The 12,834-nt window shown below is 41.5% G+C and overlaps 1 protein-coding gene and 1 pseudogene across 1 annotated transcript in view; one reads left to right on the forward strand and one right to left on the reverse strand.

Annotated features, from left to right (window-relative positions):
* Window positions 1-12,834, forward strand: part of ERC2 (ELKS/RAB6-interacting/CAST family member 2) — a 1,048,627-nt gene that overhangs the window by 344,882 nt on the left and 690,911 nt on the right. The gene's annotated exons all lie outside the window — the stretch shown is intronic.
* On the reverse strand, window positions 4,022-4,723 carry LOC116761606 (annotated as a pseudogene).

Consider the following 12,834-nt stretch of genomic DNA (forward strand, 5'->3'; position numbering starts at 1 on the left):
TTTTCACTCCTCTTCCTTAGTCACCCCACGCCTGGGGCCTGTCTGTGGTTTTATCCCCAGCTCTGCATGTGGGCCACCCACAGGAGTTTGCTACCAAGGCTGCCCTGGAGCACTTGGGTCTGCCCTGGTGAGGACAGGGCGTGGAGGTGGTATGGCTCCTTGGATCATGGGAGCCCTGGCGGTGCCAGGTGTGCAAGGAAGCCAGCGGCCATGGGCTCAAGAGATATGACCCTAGTGGGAGCCTTTTCTAATGCCTGGTGGAAGTTGCTGAAGGCCAGCCCTGGCTAGGCTTTTTCTAGTGCCTGGTGGTAGGCATGTGAGGGCCAGCCCTGGCCGGGTTTCTTTTAGTGCCCAGCGGCAGATGCGTGAAGGTCAGCCCTGGTAGGACTTTTTTTATTGCCCAGCTGCAGGTGCCGGTTTGTGGAGAGACAGAGGCTACGGTGGTGGCTCCGTGTGACTCAGCAGAAGTGCCCTGCTTCCATCGCAGTCTGGTTTTCCTTCATAGGCATTCCCTGTTGTGGATTTCCTCCCTCCCGTCCCCTCAGGCCATCTCCCCACAGCCAACAGCAGTCGTCGCCCAGGTTTGCTCTCTAATCACCATGCACCAGCTCCCAGCCCCTGTGTACACTGGTGGACACACGTCCCTGCCTGGGGCACGCAGGACTGTGGTGGCTCGTCTGCCACAGATCGGTTGCTTCAACCTCCTCTGACAGCCTCAAATGTTTCCCTTCTGTCCCAACCTATTTTGCTGTCGGTGAGGGGGCTTCCCCGGATGTGGAAATCTCTCCCCTGCTTCATTTCTCCCCTCCACCCCCCAGGGTGCAGGTCCTGTCCCACTTCCTCCCCTCCTCCTTCTCCCTTCTTTCTTTTGTCCTACCCAGTTATGTGGGGATCTTTATAGTCCTTTCTGGTGTCCAGGGTCTTCTGCTAGTGTTCAGCCGGTGTTCTGTGAGAACTGTTGCATCTTTAGATGTATTCCTGATGCATCCGTCCTCCTACTCCTCTGCTATCTTGGAACCCCCCGCATGCCGGCTTTTTAGTCGTGGCATGTGGGCTTCTTAGTTGAGGCATGCAGACTCTTAGTTGCAGCATGCATGTGAACTCTTAGTTTCCTAAACAGGGATCGAACCCGGTCCCCCTGCATTGGGAGCATAGAATTTTACCCACTGGGCCACCAGGGAGGTCCCGTTTATGTTCTCTTGGTAGTGTCCTTTTCTGTGCAGAAGCATTTAGTTTAATGTAGTCCTATTTGCTTATTTTTGTTTTTGTTTTCCTTGTCTGAAGAGACAAAGGAAAAAAAAATACTGCTAAGATAGATGTCAAATAGTGTACTGCTTATATTTTCCTCTTGGAGTTTTATGATATCAGGTCTTATATTTAAGCCTTCGATCCGTTTTGAGTTTATTTTTGTATACGGTGTGAGAAAGTAGTCCAGTTTGATTAGTTTGTATGTAGCTGTCCAGTTTTCCCCACATCATTTACAAGACCGTCTTTTCCCCATTGTATACTTTTGCTTCCTTTGTCATAAATTAATTGACCATATAAGCATGGGTTTATTTCTGCACTCTCTATTGTGTTCCATTGATTTACATGTCTGTTCTGGTATCAGTATGATACTGTTTTGATTACTGTAGCTTTGTAGATGTAGGTTGCAATTAGGGAGCATGATACTTCTAACTTTGTTCTTCTTTCTCAAGATTGCTTTGGCTCTTCAGGGTCTTTTGTGTTTCCATATAAATTTTAGGATTATTTGTTCTAGTTCTTTGAAAAATGCATTGGAATTTTGATAGGGATTGCACTGAATCTGTAGATTGCTTGAATAGTATGGTCATTTTAACAATATTCAGTACAGTCCATGAGTGTGGCATATCTTTCCATCTGCTTGAGTCATAATCAATTTCTTTCATCCCTGTCTTACAGTCTTCTAAGGACAAATCTTTTACCTCCTTTTCTAGGTTTATGCCTAGGTATTTTATTCTTTTTGATGAAATTGTAAGCAAGGTTGTTTTATTACTTTTTCTTTCTGAGAGTTTGTTAGTGAATACAAATGCAACAGATTTCTATATATTTTGTATCCTGCAATTTTACTGAATTCATTTATTAGTTCTCATAGTTTTTTGGATTTAAGATTTTCTGTATATATTATCATGTCATCTGCAAACGGTGACAGTTTTACTTCTTTCTTTGTAATTTGGGTTCCTTTTATTTTTCTGATTCCTGTGGCTAGGATTTTCAGTATTATGTGTCTTGCTTAACTAAGACTCCTGATACTATGTTGAATAAAAGTGACAAGAGTGGGCATCCTTGTCTTGTTCCTCAATTAAAGGGAATGCTTTCAGCTTTTCTCTGTTGAGTATGATGTTGGCTGTGGGTTTGTCATATATAGACTTTCTTACATTGAGATATGTTCCCTCTATACCCACTTTGTTGAGAGTTATTACCATAAATAGATGTTGAATTTTGTCATGTTTTTTCTGCATCTATTGAGATGATCATATGATTTTTAGTCTTCAGTTTGTTAATGTGGTGTACCACATTGATTAATTTGAGGATATTAAACCATTGTTGCATCCCTGGGATAAATCCCTCTTGATTATGGTGTATGATCCTTTTAATGCACTGCTGAATTCTGTTTGCTAATATTTCATTGAGGATTTTTGCATCTATGTTCATTAATGATATTGGCCTATAATTTTCTTTCTTTGTGAAAATCTTTGTCTGTCTTTGGTATCACAGTGATGCTGGCCTTGTAGAATGAGTTCAGAAGCATTACTTCCTCTTAATATTTTGGAATAGTCTGGCTAGGATAGGTGTCAGCTCACCTTTAAATGCTTGGTAGAATTCACCTGTGAAGCTGTCTTGTCCCGACTTTTGTTTCTTGGGATTTTGTTTTAGAAGTAACTGATTCAGTTTCATTCCTGGTAATCTGTCTGTTCATATTTTTTTATTCCTGATGCCATCTTTGGAGATTGTATGTTTCTAGGAATTTATCCACTTCTTCTAGGTTATCCATTTTATTGGCATATGATTGTTCATAGTAGTCTCTTAATCCTTTGGATTTCTGTGGTGTCAGTTGTAACTTCTCTTTCATTCCTCGCTCCCTCCCTCCCTTCCTTTTTTTTTTTTTTTTTTACAAACTTTTAACATACTTTATTGATTTAGGGGCCAAACAAGGCATCATTTGGACAGTTAAGAAAGGCACCTCATTGAAAATAATACATCACAGTGCTGTTGAGTGATCCCAGTCACAGGATTTGAGGATGGAAAGGACAGTCTTTGGATAATGTTGCTTAGGACACTTGCTTATTTATTAAAAAGGGTTCTTTCACACGACATGGGTGGAGGAAGGCAAGAGTGTAGGAATGTAGCATATGCTGGGTGGCTGCCAAGAGCTTACCCACGAGAGCAGGTGGGCTGGTAAATCAGTGATAAGTTGGGAGGGGAGTGAGACCAGCTGCCCCACCTGCCCCATGACTCCAGTAAACCTGATGTGCTGAGCCATTGCTCCCAGGTGCACACTCCATATCTCTTTCAAATGGGGAGATGACTTTTTGATCTCATGGTATGGGGAACCAGGGTTAGTAGTTAACTCCTGCCCTGTTCCAAGCTACAGGACAGACAGGACAACAGTGTGATTTCCTGCGTTCCTGGGCTGGCATGAGGTTCCCATAAAAGCTGAGGTCTTAGGGCACTGGCTTTAAAAAATACTGTCACCAGTCTGGAGTAAATGACAACGTGATTCCTTAGAAATAATACTGCCTCTCCCTGTTTCTATTTCTATCCTCCAGTCAGTGTTTTAAAAAATTAATTTTTCCCTTTGCTTATACTTTTTGAGACTTCTACTCCATGTAAAAGAAATCGCTTCACCACAGCACTGCTGCTCTTCCCATTCTCCTCTTGACCCCTCACCACTCCTCCCTCTCCATCCTTACCCTGACCACCCCTGCCCTCTGCCCAGTATCTAAGAGCAGGGATCATGCCATGGAGTGATGAGCAGTGGTGTAGCCTTGGCCTTTCGTTACTAGGATGTAACTTTGGAGAAGGCTGCTAGGATGCTTGCAGACATGACATCGGGGGTCTGGGATGCATCAGTGGTAGAGTGGATCCCCCGTTTACTGTAGTAAACCAGTGGGGTTGTCTGAGTGTGGTAGGCCTCCAGGCAGATTTTTAAGGCCTTCTCATTATCATCTGATCGGTGGACCAAGGGTTCCCCTGTGATGTCATCTTTCATGGGCTCCGTTGGGAAGTTGAACTCCTTGTGGTAGGAATGGCCACTCTGGGGGTGAATCTGTCATCCTGTGATTCTCCAGATCAGCAGAGAGTCTGGAATGTTGAATTCAGTCACAGAATCAAGCTTCTGTTTCCTCTTTTCCATGAGGTCATCAAGCATTTCTGCCTGCCCCACAGTTCAAGGGAAGCCATCTAGAAGAAAACCATTTTTGCATGGAGGGGTCTCCAAATTTTTCTCAATGCACTCCACGACCATTCCATCTCTCACCAGTTTCCTGGCACCCATAGTTGCCTTCAGCTTTTTTCCCAGCTCTGAGCCAGAAGCCACTATGGCCTTCAGAATGTCTCCAGTAGCCAAATGGCAGACACGGAAGTTTTCAGCGAATTTGGGTGCCTGGGTACCCTTGCTGGCTCTGGGCGGCCCCAGAAGCACAGACTGGATGCCTTTAGGACACTTTTGAGCCCGTTTGACTACAGGCACGTTGGGAACCATGGCCGCCGAAGCCTCTCACTCTCTTTCATTTCCGATTTTATTTATTTGGGCCTCTTTCATTTTTTTCTTGATGAGTCTGGCTAAAGGTTTATCAATTTTTATCAATTTTATGTTTTCTAAGAACAAATTCTTAGTTTTATTGATTTTTTTTCTATGTTTTTCTTAGTCTCTATTTCATTTGCTTCTGCTCTGATCTTTATTATTTCCTTCCTTCTACTAACTTTGGGTGTTGTGTGTTCTTTTTCCTCTAGGCATAAGGTTAGATTGTTTATATGAAATTTTTCTTGTTTCCTGAGGTAGGTCTGTATTGTTATAAATTTCCCTCTTAGATTTGCTTTTGCAACCCATTCATTTTGGATCATTGTGTTTTCATTTCCTCTTTGCTTCAGGACGCACTGGTTGTTTAGTAGCATAGTGTTTTGTGTTTTTTGCAGTGTTTTCCTTGTAGTTTATTTCTAATCTTATACCATTGTGGTCAGGAAACATGCTTGATATGATTTCAGTCTTTTTAAATTCATTGAGATTTGTTTTGTGGCTTAGCCTGTGATCTATCCTGGACAATGTTCCATGTGCACTTGAAAAGAATGTTTTTCTGCTGTTTTTGGAGAAATGTTCTTTATGTGTCCGTTAATTCCATCTGATGTATCATTTAAGATCAGGGTTTTCTTATTGATTGTCTGGATGATGTGTCCATTGAGGTAAGTAGGGTGTTAAAGTTCCCTACTAATTATTGTATTACCGTCAATTTCTCTTTTTATCTCTGTCAATATTTGCTTTATGTATTTAGGTGCTCCTATGTTCAGTGCATATATATTTACAATTGGTGTATCTTCTTGTTGGATTGATCCTTTTATCATTATGTAATGCCCTTCTTTGTCTTTTGTTACAATACTTGCTTTAAAGTCTGTTTTGTCTCATATAAGTATAGCTACCCCAGCTTTCCTTTTGTTTACATTTGCATGGAATACTTTTTTCCATCCTCTCACTTTCAGTCTCTGTGTGTATTTAGCTCTGAAGTGAGTCTCTTGTAGGCAGCATATAGATGGGTCTTGTTTTTATCCATTCATCCACTCTGTCTTTTGATTGGCAAATTTAGTTCATTTACAATTTAAAGTAATTCTTGATAGGTATGTACTTATTGCCATTTTGTTGATTGTTTTCCAGTTGTTTTTGTATGCTTTTTAGTTTTCTTACACTTATTTTGCTCTCTTCCCTTGTGATTTGATGACTATCTTAAGTGTTTGGAATCCTTTCTCTTTTTGTGTGTGTTTCTATTATAGTTTTTTGGTTTGTGGTCACCATGAGGTTCATATAAAACAATTTATATATATGGGGTTATTTTAAGTTGATGATCTCTTTAGTTTGAATGTGTTCCAACAACCCTGTGTTCCTCCCAACCACATTTAATGTTTCTGACATCATATTTTATATCTTTTTATTTTGTGTATCACTTAACTACTTATTGTGGATATAGATGTTTTTTGCTACTTTTGTCTTTTTGCTTTCCTACTAGCTTTATAAGTGGTTCATCTACTACCTTAACTGTATGTTTGCTTTTACCAGTGAGATTTTTTCTTTCATAATTTTTATATTTCTAATTGTAGCCTTTTCTTTTCCACTTAAAGAAGTCCACTTAACGTTTCTTGTAAAGTTGGTTTAGTGGTGCTAAACTCTTAGGTTTTGCTTATCTGTAAAACCTTTTATCTCTTCTACAAATCTGAATGATAACCTTGCCAAGTAGTGTATTCTTGGTTGTGGGGTTTTTCCTTTCATCGCTTTGGGTATATTGTGCCACTCCCTTCTGATCTGCAAAGCTTCTGTTGAAACATCAGGTGATAGTCTTATGGGAGTTCCCTTGTACATAACTAATTGCTTTTCTCTTGCTGCTTTTAAAATTCTCACTTTAACTTTTGCCATTTTAAATATGCTATGTCTTGATGTGGCCCTCTTTGGGCTCATCTTGTTTGGGACTGTCTCTGCTTCCTGGACTTGGATGTGTTTCCTTTGCCAGGTTGGGGACGTTTTCAGCTATTATTTCTTCAAATAATTTCTCTGCCCCTTCCTCTTAACTCTTCTCCTTCTGGGACCCCTACAAGGCTAATGTTAGTATGCTTGATATTGTCTCAAACTATCATTTCTTTGATGCTTTTTTCTGTTCAGCTTGGGTGATTTCCACTACTTTGTCTTGCAGATTGCTGATCTATTCCTCTGTATCATTTAATCTACTGTTGATTTCATCTAGTATATTTTATTTTATTTTATTTTTGGCTGCATTGGGTCTTCGTTGCTGTGCATGGGCTTTTCTCTGGTTGAGGCGGTCAGGGGCTACTCTTCGTTGCGGTGCGCAGGCTTTTCGTTGTGGTGGCTTCACTTGTGGATCATGGGCTTTAGGCACACAGGCTTCAGTAGTTGTGGCACGTGGGCTCAGTAGTTGTGGCTCGTGGGCTGTAGAGAGCAGGCTCAGTAGTTGTGGCTCATGGGCTTAGTTGCTCCGTGGCATGTGGGATCTTCCCGGACCAGGGCTTGAATCCGTGTCCCCTGTATTGGCAGGCGGATTATTAACCACTGCGCCACCAGGGAAGCCCTTGTCTAGTATATTTTAAAATTTCATTTATTGTATTTGTCAGCTCTGTTTGGTTCTTCTTTATATCTTTAAACTCTGTTGACATTCTCACTGTGTTCATCCATTATTCTCCCCCTTTTTAAGAATTACCTTGAACTCTTTATTGGATAGATTGCATATCTCCACTTTTTTAGTTTATTTTTTCTGGCTTTGTCTTGATCCTTTATTTGGAACATATTTCATTGTCTCCTCAATTTGCCTAATTCTCTGTGTTTATTTCTATGTCTGAGATAGGTTTGTTACATTTCTCAATCTTGGAGAAATGTACCAGAAATGTGGAAGACTTCCTATGAGGTCCAGTACCTTTCTGTTTTGGCAGAGCCAACTTACTCATCATGCTGGTAGACGGGGTGGGCTCCTGGCTTGGTTGGCTACAAGGCCTTGCCTCATGTGGTGGCTGTGGGTCTGCCAGTGGGCAGGGTAGGCTTTCTGTGACATTGGTTGCATGGCCTTTGGAGCCTGGTGTTGGTGCCAGACTTCTGGTGGGTGGAGCGGGTCCCCACGTGGTTGGGTGTGAAACCTGGGGGGCCTGGTGCTGATGCTGGCCTGCTAGTGGGTGAGGCCAGGTACTGGTGTGTCTAGGTGCACAGCCTGTGGGTCATAGAGCTGGTGCCAGGTTACTGGTAGCTGGGTAAGACCCCAATGCTAATAGGCTAGAGGGAGGATTCCAGACTACTGCTTCTGTGCTGGGACTTGAAGTGTGTGAGATTTTGCTTATGCCCTCTGAGAGCTGAGTCTGTTTTCCATAGCCCTCCATCTCTCCCAAACATAAGCCCCACTGGTTTACGAAGGCAGACATTCTTCAGGTTTGTCTTCCCAGTGTAGGAGCCCAGTATGGGGTTTGGACACCTTGTTCCTTCGGGAGGTCTTCTAGCATTGTGATATTTTTCCCATTTGTGGGTTGTGGGTCCTGACTAACCGTGTCTCTGCCCCTCCTACTTGTTTCATTGTGCTTCCCTCTTTATATATATATTTAGTTGTGGAACATCTTTTCTTCTCGTCTTCAGGTGGTTCTCATAGACACTTGCTCTGTAAGTAGTTGTAATTTTGGTGTGTTCATGGGAAGAGGTGAGTTCAGGGTTTTCCTCCTCTACCATCTTGGCCTGGTTCAGGCTAGACTTCCTAAACAACAAAATCCTTGCTCAACTTTCTTCTCTACTTCATATGGGTTTCCTCCCTCTCTTATGGGTTCCCCTCTGAACTCTCCCTTAAGAAATCACTTACATAAAAGTCCCTGTCTCAGACTGTACCTCTTAGGAATCTGACCTAAGATATAGAAATGCACTAAGGTAAATGACCTGGGTACTGCTGAGATCACCTGACACTGTGTCATATAAGAAACAGTGGGTAGAATAGGACTCTTTAGTAGGAAAGACTTTGGACTGGGAAGCTGTCATCATGGGATAAGAACCTGTCACCATGGAAGAGGAACCTGACTTGTTCTTTTCTCCTTGAAAGAGTAGAACAAACCTCTGTATATAGACGCTTCAGAGCCATGTATGCCACCTCAGTGTGGACAGAACTGTCTAATAGGGGATTCCAAAGGTTAGTAAAAGATTAACCACACTATATTAGTTTCTATTGCTGCCATAACAAATTAGCACACATTTAGCACAACACAAATTTATTAGCTCATAGGTCAGCAGTTCTGGTACATCATGACTCAGTTGGATTTTTTGCCTTGACTCTCAGACCAAAACCAGTGTGCTCCTTTCTAGAGGTTCTTGAGATCAATGTGCTTCCAAGCTTCTTTAGGTTGTTGGTCAAATCTAGTTCCTTGTGTTTGTAGAACCAAGGTCCCCATTTCCTTGTTGGCTATTAACTGGGGACCATCCTCATTCCTTGGAGGCCCCTTCTGGTCCTTTCACATGGCCCCTATATCTCAGAACCAACAGTGGCACATTGAAACTTTCTCATGCTTAGCGGTCTCTCTGGCTTCCCCATCTGCTACTTCTGTCTTCTGCCTCAGTCAGAATAAGTTCTGAGCTTTGAAAGGGCTCATGTGATTAGATTGGGCCCACCCAGATACCTTAATATAGATATTAAGATTCCTATCTTAATATCTATAACCTTAATTACATCTGGAAAGCCCCTTTTGCCATGTAATATAATGTATTCACAGGTTTTGGAAATGAGTGGACATCTTTGTTAGTGGGTGTTATTCTGCTGACTGTAGTTTGCCCTCTGCCCCTTACAGATTCATGTTCCTCCCAAATAAAAAATACATTCGCTCCATCCCAAAGTCTCAAAGGTCTCATCCCATTACAACATCAACTCAGAGTCCCCAAATCTCATCAGTTCAAAATTCCCATCATCTAAATCATCTAAAATTATGTACGGATGAGGCTCTTGGTATAACCTATTATGTACAACTCCTGAGGCACAATTCCTCTCCATCAGGGGACGTATGAAACTAAAACAATTTATCTGCTTCCAATAGACAATGATAGGTTAGGCATAGGATAAGTTACAGACGTTCCAGGTTAAATAAGGGAGAAATGGAAGGTAAAAGGGAGCTACTAGGTCCAAGGCAGTTTCAAAATCCAGCAGGGCAAACTTCACTAGGTTTCAAGGCCTGGAAATAATCCTCTGTGGTTCTTGGTTCCATGCTAACAACCTATCGCATCCGTTTTTCTCAGGCGCTCTCCCATTCAAGTACTAACCAGGCCCAAAGCTTGCTTAACTTCCAAGATCAGTTGAGATCAGGTACACGGGTAGAGGTGAATGACCAGGATGCTGCTGAGAGCACCCAACATTGTGCCATATAAGACATAGTGGATAGAATAATGACTGCTTAGTAAGAAAGACTTTGGACAAAGAAGCTCTCGTCATGGGAGGGATGGATCCTGTTTTCTTCATGTTCCCAAATGAGTAGAACAAAGGCCATTGTATATAAGGTTCAAGGAGAAGTATTTCAGCTCAGAAAGAGTCCTCTGGTAGATTTCTGTTGGAGTCCAAAAATGGTTAAAGACTAACCACCCACCTGTACTTTTCCATGAAGCTTTCCATAGTCCTTCCCTCATCAGGCCTGGATGCTTACCTCTCATTCTCTCCCATTAGCATATTGTTCAAAACTGGTGAGGGCCTAACAGGACTGAAAAACAAACCAGAAGTCAGGTTCAGTTAGCTGTTAAAACCCTAGACGGGCTTCCCTGGTGGCGCAGTGGTTGAGAGTCCGTCTGCCGATGCAGGGGACGCGGGTTCGTGCCCCGGTCCGGGAAGATCCCACATGCTGCAGAGCGGCTGGGCCCGTGAGCCATGGCCGCTGAGCCTGCGCGTCCCGAGCCTGTGCTCCGCAACGGGAGAGGCCACAACAGTGAGAGGCCCGCATACCGTAAAAAAAAAAAAAAAAAAAAAAAAAAAAAAAAAACCCTAGACATTTGCAGAGCGTGAAGGAAACACAAATAGCAATCTAAACCTGGTGTTATGTTAGTAATTAAGGGCGTGAGTTTAAGAGTCAGATACCTTGGTCACACTCTCAAGTTTACTAGTTCTGTGATCTTGGGCATATTATTTAACTCTCTGAGTTTGAGTGTTTGCAGCTTTGTCATGGGGGTGGTAACTCCTACCTATAGGGGTGTTATGCAGATTCACCCAGGAGCTAGATGGGAGGCATGGAGCTTGGCATATGGTAAGCATTCTGTAAATGGTGGCTGCTATTATTGTGGTCTGGTAATCTAGTTATGTATTCCCTCTTCCACTAGACAGTCAAGTTCCTTGAGACCTGACATGTTACAAAGTCACTGTGCTACATCTATTTTATTTTAAATTATTTTTTAAAATAATTTTTAAAATTTTATTTTATTGAGATGTAGTTGATTTACAATATCATAAGTTGCATGTATGCAACATAGTGATTCACAATTTTTAAAGGTCATACTCCATTTATAGTTATTATAAAAATCGGCTGTACTCCCTGTGCTGCACAATATATCCTTGTAGCTTATTTATTTTATTCTTTGTAGTTTGTACTTCTTAACACCCTACCCCTATCTTGCCCCTCCCTGTTACATTTATCTTTGATATCTCTGTAATGTTTATTACGTGTTAGGTCCTTAGTAATTATTGAATTAAATAACTAAACTTTATTATTTAGTTTATTTGGGACAAACTTTATCCCAAAAAACTTTGGACATCGCTAACACCACTGGCCAAATATTTGAAAGCTGGCATCTCATTCTATTACTTTCTATTGTTCCCAGGATCATAGTGTCCAAAGGAACAAGATAAATCTGTCAAACCATCTTTAATGCAGATTTAGCAAAAAGTCAGTTATATATCAAAACAAATTAAGGGAATTGTGTATGTGCAGAGATTCAGATGGTATGGTCTTATGTTCCCAAATATCCATTTTTTGTGAAGACTAAAAAAATAATTTAACAGTAAGTTTACTTCGCTGTACAGTAGAAACTAACACAACATTGTAAAATAACTCTACCCCAATTAAAAAAAACAGTAAGCTTATATCATTTTTACATATTTCCATTGAAACTGCTTTCCCATCTCTCTGGAATTTGAAGTCTTCTGTATAAGACCAAGATCTTCATGAGAACCTGAATGGCCTTACACAGCCTGTCCTTTTCCTAGCCCTGACCTCTTGGGCCTCATCTCCCAGCACCCTCTTCATCACTCTCTCCACTCCAACAGCACTGTGCAACTCACCATCTGCCGAAACCTCTAGGCATGATATCACTTCCGGAGTGTAAGCCAGGTATGTTCTGTGTTTTACCTGGCACATAGTGGTCCTTCAGTATTTCTTGAATTATTCAGGCAGACCCAGTGGCGACGATAGCCAGTATCAGATCACAGAACAAGTGGCAGGGAAGGCATTCTGCCAGGCTTCATTCTGTAATATACTTTCAGGAATACTAATAACCATTCAGGGGCAACAAGAAAAATAAGGATGAGTTTCAGTGATTGAGAGTGTGCTGAGTGCCAGCCCAGCCAAGCACTATACATGCTTACCTCAACTCAACTTCACCATCCTGAGGATCAGAAAACATTCAGGCACGTGCCTAAGGTCACACACCTAGTAGATGGAGTGGACAGGATCCATTTAACTGTAGTGGATGAATTTTAAAACTTTTAAGAGCTTTCCAAATAGTGAGGTTTCATTTTTAACGTTTGTTTTTGTTTTATTATGTGGGCAAAGAATGTGTCCTATATCACTTCTGCCTTTTGGAATCCATTTGAGATTTTTCTTGGTGGTCTGGTATGTGATCAATCTGTTTAAATATTCCATGGAATCTTGAAATGGAAATCTATAGGATCCAAAATAGAATTGTCTATTAATTCAGTCTTACTAATTATATCACTTAAATCTTTTACGTAGTTATTTTTTAGTACTTGATCTTTCAAACATTGAGAATGCTGTTAATATTTGAAAGTAACTGTTTTTTATCCACTTCTGTGTGCCTCACCATGTTTGCCATTTGTTTTAATATCTAATATGGAGATCAGTACCAGACAACTGTTATTGAGAGTAAGT

The sequence above is a fragment of the Phocoena sinus genome, chromosome 11, assembly GCF_008692025.1.
Source record: "Phocoena sinus isolate mPhoSin1 chromosome 11, mPhoSin1.pri, whole genome shotgun sequence".
In the NCBI taxonomy this organism is placed as follows: Eukaryota; Metazoa; Chordata; class Mammalia; order Artiodactyla; family Phocoenidae; genus Phocoena; species Phocoena sinus.